The following is a 12,974-nucleotide window of genomic DNA, read 5'->3' as shown; positions in this document are numbered from 1 at the left end:
CACAGATTTTCAATACATAAAGTCACTCAGCTAAGATCAAAATATACTTAAAAGCAGTTTAAAATATGTCATATAAATATAAAGTGGATATGTATCAAAATTGGACTCATTATTGAGGGGACCAGCAGGATGGTAAATGTAGTTCAAAGAGCCTTTGGAGAACAGATAGTTATATAGTCAGTTGGGAAAGGCCTGCTAAAGTAAGTTTGCTAAATTACAGACAAAACTGGTTAGTGTCTTATAGGGCAATAAAATTGTAACCTTTGCAGTTATCTGCTCTATAAGACAGAAATTATTTGCATCTCTGCTGACAGTTTGTAAGTTAGCATTTAACGTGGAGAGTCTGGGCTTCCCTGGTGGTTCAGCTGGTAAAGAATCTGCCTGCAATGTGAGAAACCTGGGTCAATCCCTGGGAAGATCCCCTGGAGAAGGGAATGGGTACCAACTCCAGTACTCTGGGCTGGAGAATTCCATGGACTGTATATCCATGAGGTCACAAAGAGTCTGACACGACTGAGTCACTTTCACTTTCACAGAGAGTCTGGGTCTTAATAAATAAAAAAGAGTAATTCACCTGCCTCTGGTCTCCTATTAGATGAGGTTCCAGTGTCATATCAAAAAGAGATATGAATAAAATATGAACAAATATGAAAAAAAAGTATAAAATTGGGTTATTTGTAGTGATGCAGATGAACCCAGAGTCTGTCATACAGTTTGAAGTATGTCAGAAAGAGAAAAACAAATATTGTATATTGATGTATATATGGAATCTAGAAAAATGGTACTGATGAACCTATTTGCAGGGCAGGAATAAAGACACAGACGAAGAACAGATTTGTAGACACAGAGGGGGAAGGAGAGGGGGGATAAACTGGAAGAGCAGTGTTGACATATACACACTCCCATGTGTAAAATACATAGCTAGTGGGAAGCTGCTGTATGTATAGCACAGGGAACTCAGCTCGGTGCTCTGTGATGACCTTGAGGAGTGGGATGGCAGGAAGCGTGAAGGAAGCTCAAGAGGGAGGAGATATATGAACACTCATAGCTGATGCATGTTGTTGTACAGCAGAAGCTAACACAAAATTGTAAAGCAATTCTACTCCAAGTTAAAAACACAAACACAAAGAGATGCACTTCTCCTTAGGTCTCAGTTCCAAGTTTTGGATTCAAACCCAGCAGTTTGCTTAGTAGAGCTCAAATTGGACCCACCACATTGCATTGCATTTCTAAATGACAGGATTTCTCTTCCCAGCTAAGTCGTGACCAATAAGAATATGTATGGTACAAAAAAGAACACTATATTGTTTTTATAATCCAAGTGTTGTAAAAGCACATTCACCTTCAAAGACTTGCACTTTTAAGTAAACTCCTTTCTCCCATGCTTCTCTCTCTCTCTCTGGGGGGGGGGGGGGGCGTTAGGGGAAAGGTAGGGGAAGATGGGAAAAATCTATTCCTGGGAAGATTAAACATTCTGCATATTCATGTTGACCTCTGATTGAGATAGAGGCTGGTTGCCTTGGAAGAAAATCTGGGTAGAGACTACCTAGGAGTCCCTCATGCCTGTCAAAGTTATCATCTTTCACCTAGAGGAATGGGCACTGACCTTTAGTTTCTCAAAAATATTTATTGTGGTTATCTAAAAACATTGTATAAAAAACAAATTGACAAATACTACATAAAAAAAGGTATCTTGGGCTGAGGCTTAATTGGTGGGAGTGGTAGTAGCTGATGTGGGTACATAAGAGAGTTGTGTACTAAATACATTGAATTATTTATTTCTAAGAAAAACAGTTCTACTGAGCATCTTTCAATATGTTCCATTCCCTAGAGATTTTTCTAAACCCAGACTCCTTGGTGAGCTGTCCTTTATCAGCTTAGTTGTTTAATTCCTGCTGCCCTTTTATTGATTCTGGGCATGTGTTATCTTAGTAAGAGTTGGTTTCTGTCAATTTCCTCTACTCATTGTTACTGGGACTGTATTTAAGATCTTCCATTTCTGTGGGTTTATTTAGGACCCACCACCAATTTCATGAAATTATTATCCCTTCTTTGACTTCTCTGTTCCTAAGTGCCTAACACAGAAAGTTAAGTATTCTATATTGCAACAGGAGGATAAGTCACAACTTTTCATTGCTGTATCTTCCAGGGACCTTGATTTTATATTATAATTTAGTCTTGAAAGTGTTTCCTGACAGAAGTGCTGGTAGATGAAAAGATGACTCCATCCATTTGTAAGGCCTGGAAACCAAGGATATAGAAGAAATTAAAGTTAACTTAAGAGGGAAAAAAATGAATAGTAAGTGAAGAAAAAAATTGAGGAAGAAATGTAAAAGATGAAATACTGTATTCTTTGACACAAGTTAAGTTATAGGACTCTAAGCAAAAATACAGAAAGGGTTTTCTGTTCCTTGGTAGCAACTGCAAAGCTGTACTATTTGTTAAAAAAACAACCAAATAAGAAGTGAACGTGAACCGTTCTTCTTGCTTTAATTTGGGCTCACTCATTTATTTCTCATTTTATTCATCTTTGGGGGCTTCACTAGGTGTAAAGACCCTGCCTGCCAAAGTAGGAGCCACAAGATATACAGGTTTGATCCCTAGATAGGGAAGATCCCCTAGAAAAGGGAATGGCAACCCACCCTAGTATTCTTGCCTGAAGAATCCCATGGACAGAGGAGCCTGGCGGGTTGCAGTCCATAGTGTCACAAAGCATGGACACGACTGAAATAACTTAGCATGCATGCATTCATTTTTTAAATTTGTTAATTCATCATATATTGGGCATCTGGGTATAGTGCTAAATTCAGAAAGTACCGATGCCCTCCCATCCTCATAGAACTCATGGTTTTCTCTTTCTCACTATGTTTATCAGTTTGTCCATGCACAGCAGAAAACAATTACCTAAAAACTTGTCAAAAAAATATTTTCATCAGGCTCAGTAATTTTGCTGAAGTGTTATACATATGTAATAGATACACATACATACGTACATGCACACAGATATTTAAATGTATAAATATATATTTATAACATATAGTGCTTTGTATAGTGGTAACCTTGCAATGAATTGAATTTTTATTGGATTATTGATTATTGTTCCCCATTTGCTCCCCATTAATTCACTCTATTAATCTCCTGTGATATGACAACTGACAGGTCATGACTTTTCTCCTGGTTGTCTGATATAATGACCTTTTCCAGTTTTATACTGTGCTAGAATATGGGGCATGTTCTCTGAAAGTTTTGGAGCATTTGATAGTGTTGAATACACCTCCTTCCTGACCCCTCTTCTCCCTTCCTTGTTTTCCTATCCTGGGCAGGATTATGGGCTTTAGGGTCAGTCCAAACTCATATCCAGTCCTTGCTCTGCCACTTTGTGATTTTATGACTGAGGAAGCAGTCACTTCATCTCTTGTGCCTCTATCTGCTCATCCATCCAGCAGGCATGACATTACTCCCTATCTCCCACAGCTTCAGAGGGTGAGGATGAAATGAGATAATATATGTGAACAATGAACTATGACTCAATCTCCATTCTTCCCTCCAAGTGTGTCCTTTGTCTAGGTCCTTGAATTTGAGCCTCCGTCATCTCAGCCAAGACCTTGTCTTTCAGATCAAGTCTTTTCCTGTGGCTTTGTTAACACCTCTATGTGAATGAGAATAACTCTCCAATCATTATTTCAAATTCTACCCTCTCCCCCAAGTTAGTCCCACCACACTACACAAGTGCTCAGCAGAAAAGGATAAGGACAAAACCTCCATTTTTCAGAGACAACCTAGGATAGTGTTAAGGGTTCACCCTCACGGCACAATGGCAAAGGACCACTAAGATGGGCTAAATCGAGGGTGGCCGTCTGTCCCAGTTGTCAGGCCACTCCTGGATACTGTCCCAGTCCAAGGTCCTCTTCAGTGAGCACCACTTTTCACTCTCAGTAGCATCACAGCTGGAAGAATAAATTATTTGGCCACCTTAGTTAAGACTAATGTTTGAACGTAATTGGCTGGCTGAGTTGCTCCATTTACTTGCTTATTCATTTGGTCTTTTACTGGACAAATATTGAACTTTTCTTCTGTGTCAGGTCCTGGGACCAGAGAACTGAGCGACATGTAATCACCACTTGAGAAATTCACAGATCAGTGGATGGGACATATAGTAAGGCAATGATTATAGAATAGTGTGATCAGCGCCCTGACAGAGGCTAACCCAGGATGTCATAGGAATGCAAAGGAAGGAGAGACAGACAGACAGACATAACTTGAGGGGGTACAGATGGGTCTGGGGAGGGGACAGAAGGGCTTTCCAAAAGGGGTTCTAGAAAACACTGGCATTATGAGGTTAAACTAAGGGTTTAGGGGAAAGTGCTAGTCATTCGGTTGTGTCCAACTCTTTGTGACACTATGGATGTAGCCCACCAGGCTCCTCTGTCTGTGGAATTCTCCAGGCAAAAATACTGGGGTAGGGTGCCATGCCCTCCTCCAGGAAATTTTCCTGACCCAGGGATTGAACCTGGGTCTCCTGCATTGCACGCAGATTCTTTACCATCTGAGCCATCAGGGAACATCCCCTAAGCATCTGAGCTACCAGGGAACATTCTCTAAACACCAGGGTTTAGGGAAGGGAGGGGAAAAACCAATTCAGGCATTTACAGAGATTGGGGTTTTATCTGCATCACATTCCAGGCTGCAGAGAATTCCTTAGCAAAAGGAAAAAAAAAAAAGCCACAATTCCAGGGATGTTTCCTTCCTTCTACAAAGCTATCCACTTCCTCCTGCTTGATAGCAATGCCCCAAAGCGCTGCATTATAAAGAGAAGTTTAAAAATGGCATTCCAATTAAGACATAATTTCCAGACCATTTGGAATTTTTTGTTAATTTTTTAATGTAGTTTGTCATCTAAGGGATTTTATTTTGCTGATATTTTTCTTCAGAGAGAATACGTACAGCAAAAGGTCTTCAGCCATCCCTGAGGATAGGGTGATGAGTAAGATTTTGTGCTCCAAATTAGTCACTGTCTCACCTATGGGTAGAACCCCATGAATTGGGGCTTTAGAGGCCATTTGTCAGCACTGCCCCAGCAGCCTCCGCAGCCTCCACCCCTTGGACAGTCGTTCCCTTAGCTATCTCCAGCTACAGAGAAGCCTGGGGAAATGTTTGAGAAATGCCTGAATCCCACTTAATAAGGATATGTAAACTCTAGATTTTAGGGTACACGTAGTTTTCTTGACTGAGATTTTGTGTAGTTTTGAATTTGTTGCTTTTACCATACAAAACACTCGATCTCTAAGAACCCGAGCTAACTTGAGCAAAAATATGGAAACTTATTGGAAGGATATTGGGTAGATCACAAAATCTACTTGACAGCCAAGGCTACACCTGTGAGTCTGCTAAGGGCACCACTTGGCTAACAGCTAATAATCTGTGCCATTTGACTGCCCTGTCCCAGAAACTCACCCCTGTATTTCTGGACCCTGGGCTCCCTCAGGGCACCAGTGAACTCTCTCTGATTCTCCCGGGCCTTTGTGGCACTCACTGTCAACTCAGCTGAGGCAGGATCTTCTGACTGACTGAGCCTGGCTTACTCATGTTGTAGCTGTAAGTAGGCTGGTAGAAGCAAGTTTTTCTTGCCCTAGGGTCTGTCTCCCATCTGTCTTGGAATTTCTCCCCCAAACAGGGCTAATTTGTGATGCAGTATAAAGAAAGGGAAAAAAGATAATCCAGATGTATTACAGTCCTAAATATGAAGGGTAAGACAATAAAGCTTCCAGAAGACAATTTGTAAAGGTTTCTTTATGACCTTGGAGTAAAGATTTCAAAATAGGACACAATAAGCAGTAACCAATAAAATAGATTGATAAGTTGGAGCTCAATAAAATTAAGAACTTCTGTTCACCAAAAGACTTTATAATGATACTGAAAAGATAAGTCACAAAGAAGTAGAAGACATTTGAGATATTTGCTATATATATATATAAATAAAATACATATATAATATATGTATATAGAAAAGCTCATATCTCTATGTGTCTATCCAACATATATAAAGAATAAGTAAAAGAGAGACAAACATTTTTCTTTAAATGGTCAAAGATGTGAACAGGAGCTTCAATGAAGAGGATGTCCAAGTGTCTAGTAACATACAAAAAAGATGCTCAACCTCATTAATCATCAGAGGAATACCAGTCCAAACCATAATGAGGGGCTTCCAGGGTGCTTCAGTGGCTAAGACTCTGAGCTCCCAATGCAGAGGACTGGGGTTTAATCCCTGGTTAAAGAACTAGATCCCAGAAGTCACACCTAAGACCTGGTACAGCCAAATAAATAAATAAATAAAAATAGTTTCTTAAAAAAAAACCCGCAATCCATAATGAGATACCATAACATATGTCAGAATGGTTAAATTTAAAAAGACCGAGAATAGTAGGTGCTGGTGAGGATGTTGAGAAACTAGAACATTCATATATTGCTGATGGGATTGATACAACTATGTTGAAAAGCAATTGGCAGAATCTAAGGCACACTTACCATATAAGAAATTTCACTCTTAGGTGTAGAGCTGTGTGTACAAATGCCCATCAAAAGACAAGCACACAAATGATCAAAGCAGGTTTAGCAGCTTTATTCATAATAGCTCCAAACTGAAAAATCTAATAATGGCCATCAGCAAAACACAAAAATAAGTTTTAGATATTCATGCAATGGAATGCTGTTTGATAACAGCTACACACACAACATGAGTTAATCTTATAGACATGATAGTGAGCTAAAAAAAAAAAAAAAAAATCCAAGAAACACAAGAGTATATACTCAGTGAAGTGATTTTCAAAAACAAGTGAAACCATTTTATAGTGATGGAAGTCAGAAAAGTGGTTCCCTTTGGGGTAGTTGAAAGAGGCCAAAGGGAAATTTCTAGTGTCTTGGAAATGTTTTCTATCTTGATCTTGAGATTTGTGCACTTTGCTATATGTTAGTTACACTTCAATAAAAATATTTTTAAAAGTTGCTCGCAAAAATGGCTAATCCTCTATTTGGTTTTTGTCAAATAGATTTTTCTACATGGTAATAATTAAACTAGGAAAGAAAAATCTATAATTAAAATTGAGTCTCTTATCCCAACTCTCCTTTTATCCTAGTACTAATCACCAGATTTAATTTTAAAAATATTTTCTTCTTTTAATTCCTCTGTCATAACTCTAAATAAATGTTTACACTTTAATTTCTTGATTTATATACTTTAGATAAGATATATGGATTTTTCACTGTAAATAAAAGATTTAGATCACATATACCTATTTCCCTTTCACTCTACTCAATATTTTATAATTTCAATATTATCTCTTCTTGTATTATAACTTTAAATAATATAATAAACTGTCATATCTTGTCCTGTCAACATTTGACAGTATCTCTCTACTACCAGCTTTATAAGATAAGGATAATAACAGGCTACACTTTCTTTTATACTTTCTCCCCAGTTCTACCTCTTCCATCAGCTCACTTTTTCTTTTTCATTGTCAAGGTTGCTAAGGTTTACATTTTGCCCTGCAATCACAAACAAGTCTTCTGTGCTTTGTTTACAGACAGACACTAAAACATTAAGCAATCAACATTATTAATATTATTGCTATTGGCACAGGGAATTGTAGTTATTATCTTCTAACAATGTTTAATGGACTATGATTTGTAAAAATAATGAGTCACAGTGCTATACACCTGAAACTAATATAATATTGTAAGCCAGCTATACGTCAGTTAAAAACTTCAATATTATTACTACATAAATATTGAATTTTAGTGGTCCAAATAGTGGGCTAGAATTCTATTTCAATAGAGCTATCAGATGAAGGATGCATCTAGCATTAAGGTTAAATACAAATGTTGTTCTGTATCAGTTGCTTTAAAACATGCCTCCTTATTCAGAGGCCAAGGTGCTAAAAAGACAATATGGCCCCTTCTACAACCAATTAACAATGATGACACACATATAGGATGATCAAAATATGAACTGCCATTCAATAAGAGAAAAATTGGGAGCACAGCAGACACAAATCTGTAGCAATGCTGAAATCCTCTTGGTAGGTGACGCCTGGGCCCAGATTCCGGGGGGTGAGTATGTTCCTGATTCTGTGCTCAGAGAGGAGCTCACATCCACTTTTCTCTGAGGTTCTTTCCCTTCTCCTGCCCTCTTGGTCACATTTGAAGTGGGCATTGGAGAATATGTCCCCCTTATGTTTCAGTAGTTTTCTCATCCCACTTCCTTCCACAGAATATTGGAAGCCCAAGGGTTGATTTAAGTCTTTAGCAACTCTTTTAATATTTTGGTCTAGCACATTTTGGGGAAGAAGGAAATAAACACAACTCTCACAAGGGTTTAGTCAGTTTCTTATCTATTTGATTCTAATTAGCATTGCATACCAATGCTTATACCCACAATTGAAAAAATATTATTTCCTCCTACATCATCTTCCCTATCTCTTTCTTTCTCTCAATTTATGGGTGAGTATCTTGAATCTATCAGGCTTACGTGGGAAAGTCTTATCCTCACCATCTTCTTTCCAAGTCATTCTGACCAACTGAAAAGGTTTACTGGTATCAGTCTCAACTGGGTATTTATTGTCAGACATAATCCATGTGTTGTTGTTGTTCAGTCACTCAGTCGTGTCTAACTCTTTGCAATCCCATGGACTTCAGCACATCAGGCTTCCCTGTCCTTCATCATTTCCTGGAGCTTGCTCAAACTCATGTCCATTGAGTTGGTGATGCCATCCAACCATCTCATCCTCTGTTGTCCCTTCTCTTCCTGCCTTCAATCTTTCCCAGCATCAGGGTCTTCTCCAATGAGTCAGTTCTTTGCATCAGGTGGCCATAGTATTGGAGTTTCAGCTTCAGCATCAGTCCTTCCAATGAATATTCAGGGTTGATTTCCCTTAGGATTGGCTGGTTGGATCTCCTTGCAGTCCCAGGGACTTTCAAGAATCTTCTCCAACACCACAGCTCAAAAGCATCAATTCTTTGGCATTCAGTCTTCTTTATGGTCCAACTCTCACATTCATACATGACTACTGGAAAAACAACACCTTTGACTATATGGACCTTTGTCAGCAAAGTAATGTCTCTGGTTTTTAATACTGTCTTGGTTGGTAATCACTTTTCTTCCAAGGAGCAAGCATCTTTTAATTTTGTGGCTGCAGTCACCATCTGCAGTGATTTTGGAGCCCAAGAAAATAAAAAGCTGTCACTGTTTCCATTGTTTCCCCATTTATTTCCCATGAAGTGATGGAACTGGATGCCATGATCTTGGTTTTTTGAATGCTAAGTTTTAAGCCAGCTTTTTCACTCTCTTTCACTTTCATCAAGAGACTCTTCACTTTCTGCCATAAGGGTGGTGTCATCGGTGTATCTGAGGTTATTGATAGTTCTCCTGGAAATCTTGATTCCAGCTTGTGTTTCATCCAGCCTGGCATTTTGCATGATGTACTCTGCCTGTAAGTTAAATAAGCAGTGTGACAATATACAGCCTTGAAGTACTCCTTTCCCCATTAGGAATCAATGTTCATTCCAGTTCTAACTGTTGCTTCCTGACCTGCATACAGGTTTCTCAGGTAAGGTGGTCTGATATTCCCATCTCTTTAAGAATTTTCCACAGTTTGTTGTGATCTACACAAAGGCTTTAGCATAATCAATGAAGCAGAAGTAGATGTTTTTCTGGAATTCTCTAGCTTTTTCTATGATCCAAGAGAAGTTGGCAATTTAATCTCTGGTTCTTCTGCCTTTTCTTCCAGCTTATACTTCTAGAAGCTCTTGGTTCACACACTGATGAACCTAGCTTGAAGGATTTTGAGCATTACTTTTCTAGCATGTGAAATGAGTGCAATTGTGTGGTAGTTTGAACATTCTTTGGCATTGTCTTTCTTTGGGATTGGAATGAAAACTGACCTTTTCCAGTCCTGTGGCCACTGCTGAGTTTTCCAAATTTGCAGGCATATTGAGTGCAGCACTTTCACAGCATCATCTTTCAGGATTTGAAATAGTTCAACTGGAATTCCATCGCCTCTACTAGCTTTGTTCATAGTGATGCTTTCTAAGGCCCACTTGACTTCACATTCCAGGATGTCTGGCTCTAGGTGAGTGATCACACCATCATGGTTATCTGGGTCATGAAGATCTTTTTTGTATAGTTCTTCTGTGTGTTCTTGCCATTTCTTCTTAATATCTTCTGCTTCTGTTAGGTCCATACCATTTCTGTCCTTTTTGTGCCTATCTTTGCATGAAATAGATACCCTTGGTATGTCTAACTTTCTTGAAGAGATCTCTAGTCTTTCCCATTCTATCGTTTTCCTCTATTTCTTTGCATTGTTCAGTTAAAAAGTCTTTCTTATCTCTCCTTGCTATTCTCTGGAACTCTGCATTCAGATGGATATGTCTTTCCTTTTCTTCTTTGCCTTTCACTTCTCTTCTTTTCTCAGATATTTGTAAGGCCTCCTCAGAAAACCATTTTGCCTTTTTGCATTTCTTTTAACAATGGGTATGATAACCTCATGTTTTGGTTTGCTTTTCTCTTTTATGCTGCTTATTCTCCTCTTTGAATCTCTGTCTTTCTGTTTGTTCCACAGGAAATCTGACCAGGAGCTCTGAATGTAAGGGAAGATTATGGCCAGTCCTACTTCACTATCATTCTCAAAGGAATTGATAAATAAATAGATATAATAAAACATTATTAAAATAATTATGTACCCAGAGAAGTAAAGATCATGGGGGTGATATGTGGGATGTGTGCTATGGTTATAGTAATAGTAAAAATGTCATCTCTGATGTGGTCTCTGATTCTTGTGTTTCAGTAGGAACTCTGGTTGCTCACTGACCTCTGATTTGGTGCAGACAAGGAGGCAGAAGGGATAAAGATAGGTCAATAAGCTGAAGAATGGTTTGGCACTTTGGTAGTTCACTGGAATGCCACAAGAGAGAAGAGACCCACTGTCCAGAGATAGCCTGTTAAAGATCTGGGCTAGTTTGTAAGACAGTCAGAGACTGGATAGGGTGGATGGAGATGTGTCAAGATAAGGTAGTACATCTCTCCACTTAGGAACAAATGGGAGGAGACCTGCCCCGCATGGGACATTGCCTTTGAAACCCAAGACAGAATTTATAGACAGTAACTTAATGGGATGAAAACACAATCCCTGGGCCAGATATAGGGAGGTGAGTAGAGAGTGGAGAGCAGGGATTGAACTGACCATTCTGGAGGTGGAGGAGGCAGTGATCAGTGAGTTGGGGGTGGTGGTAGTGGTGCTAGAGACTCCCTTCCAAGGAACTCTGTCCAGAGGGAGTAGTATTTGGGCCCATGGAACATGCTCCTGCTTCTCCAATGAGGAGAAGGGCATTGTTGAAGGACAGATGATACTTATCTTTACGCAGGGGTTGATCCATCTCCTGAGGGAGAGAACAAGCGTCTGCTCCCCACTGAGGGTGCTGGGAAATCCACCCGGCTTCTCAGGGGTGTGTGATGGCTGCGGTTGAGGGGAGGTGTGGGACTCTTCCAGGACCATAAACTGCCTTTATGTGGGAAGCAATGGAACAGACTCTCTTTCCCCACCTGTGGTAGAAGATGGTGTGAATGATAGGGTTGTCACTGTAAGGACAGAAAGGAGGAAGAGAGTGAGAGATTTGGGGTTGGGCAGCCTGGTTCCAATTTCAGCTCCTGCCTTTCTGCTTCTGTGGCTTTGGGCAAGAAGCTGAGCTTCTCTTGGCTTCCTGTTGTCTATCAGTAAAAAGTGGATAATAATATTAGTACCTAAATAATTTTGCAATATATATGTATATCAAATCATCACATTGTACACAATAAACTTACAGTGCTATTAATATACATCAATTATATCTCAATTAAACTAGAAAAAAAACACAGTACCTACAACCTCAGGATGTAACAAAGGTTAAATGAGGCAACCAAGTAAAGTTCTCGGTACAGTGTCTGTCATATAGTAAATACAAATGAAATATCAGCTGTTATTCATATTTATTCCCTACCTCCTGGAACTATGTATAGTTGTTGCTGTTCAGTCACCCAGTCATGTCTGACTCTTTGTGACCCCACAGACGGCAGCACACCAGGCCTCCCTGTCCCTTACCATCTCCTGGAGTTCATGTTCATTGCATTGGTGATGCCATCCAGCCATCTCATCCTCTGATGCCCTCTTCTCCTTCTGCCCTCCATCTTTCCCAGCATCAGGGACTTTTCCAACAAGTCATCTGTTTGCATCAGATGACCAAAATACTGGAGCTTCAGCTTCAGCATCAGTCCTTCCAGTGAATATTCAGGGTTGCTCTCCCTTAAGATTGACTGGTTTGATCTCCTTACTGTCCAAGGGACTTTCAGGAGTCTTCTCCAGCACCAGAGTTTGAAGGTATCAATTCTTCGGCATTCTGCTTTCTTTACAGTCCAGGTCTCACAATCGTAGTGACCACTGGTAAGACCATAGCCTTGACTATACAGACCTTTGTCGGCAGAGTAATATCTCTGCTTTTCAACACATTGTCTAGGTTTGTTACCACTTTTCTGCTGAGAAGCAATCATCTTCTGATTTTATGGCTGCAGTCACCATCCACAGTGATTTTGGAGCCCAAGAAAAGGAAATCTGTCACTACTTTCACTTTTTCCACTTCTATTTACCATGCAGTAATGGGGCTAGATGCCAAGATCTTAGTTTTTTTAATATTTAGTCTTTAGCTGACTCTTTCACTCTCCTCCTTCACCCTCATCAAGAGGCTCTTTAGTTCTTCGCTTTCTGCCATTAGAGTGGTATCATCAGCATATCTGAGGTTGTTGGTGTTTCTCCTGCCTATCTTGATTCTAGCTTGTAACTCATTCAGCCCAGCATTTCTCGTGATGTGCTCAGTGTAGATTAAACAAACAGGGTGACAGCAGACAGCCCTGTTGTACTCCTTTCTTGATCTTGAAACAATCAGTTGTTCCA

This window comes from Cervus elaphus, chromosome 19 (genome assembly GCF_910594005.1).
Source record: "Cervus elaphus chromosome 19, mCerEla1.1, whole genome shotgun sequence".
In the NCBI taxonomy this organism is placed as follows: Eukaryota; Metazoa; Chordata; class Mammalia; order Artiodactyla; family Cervidae; genus Cervus; species Cervus elaphus.
The sequence above is the reverse complement of the archived record's forward strand: the minus strand, read 5'-3'. Positions refer to the sequence as shown.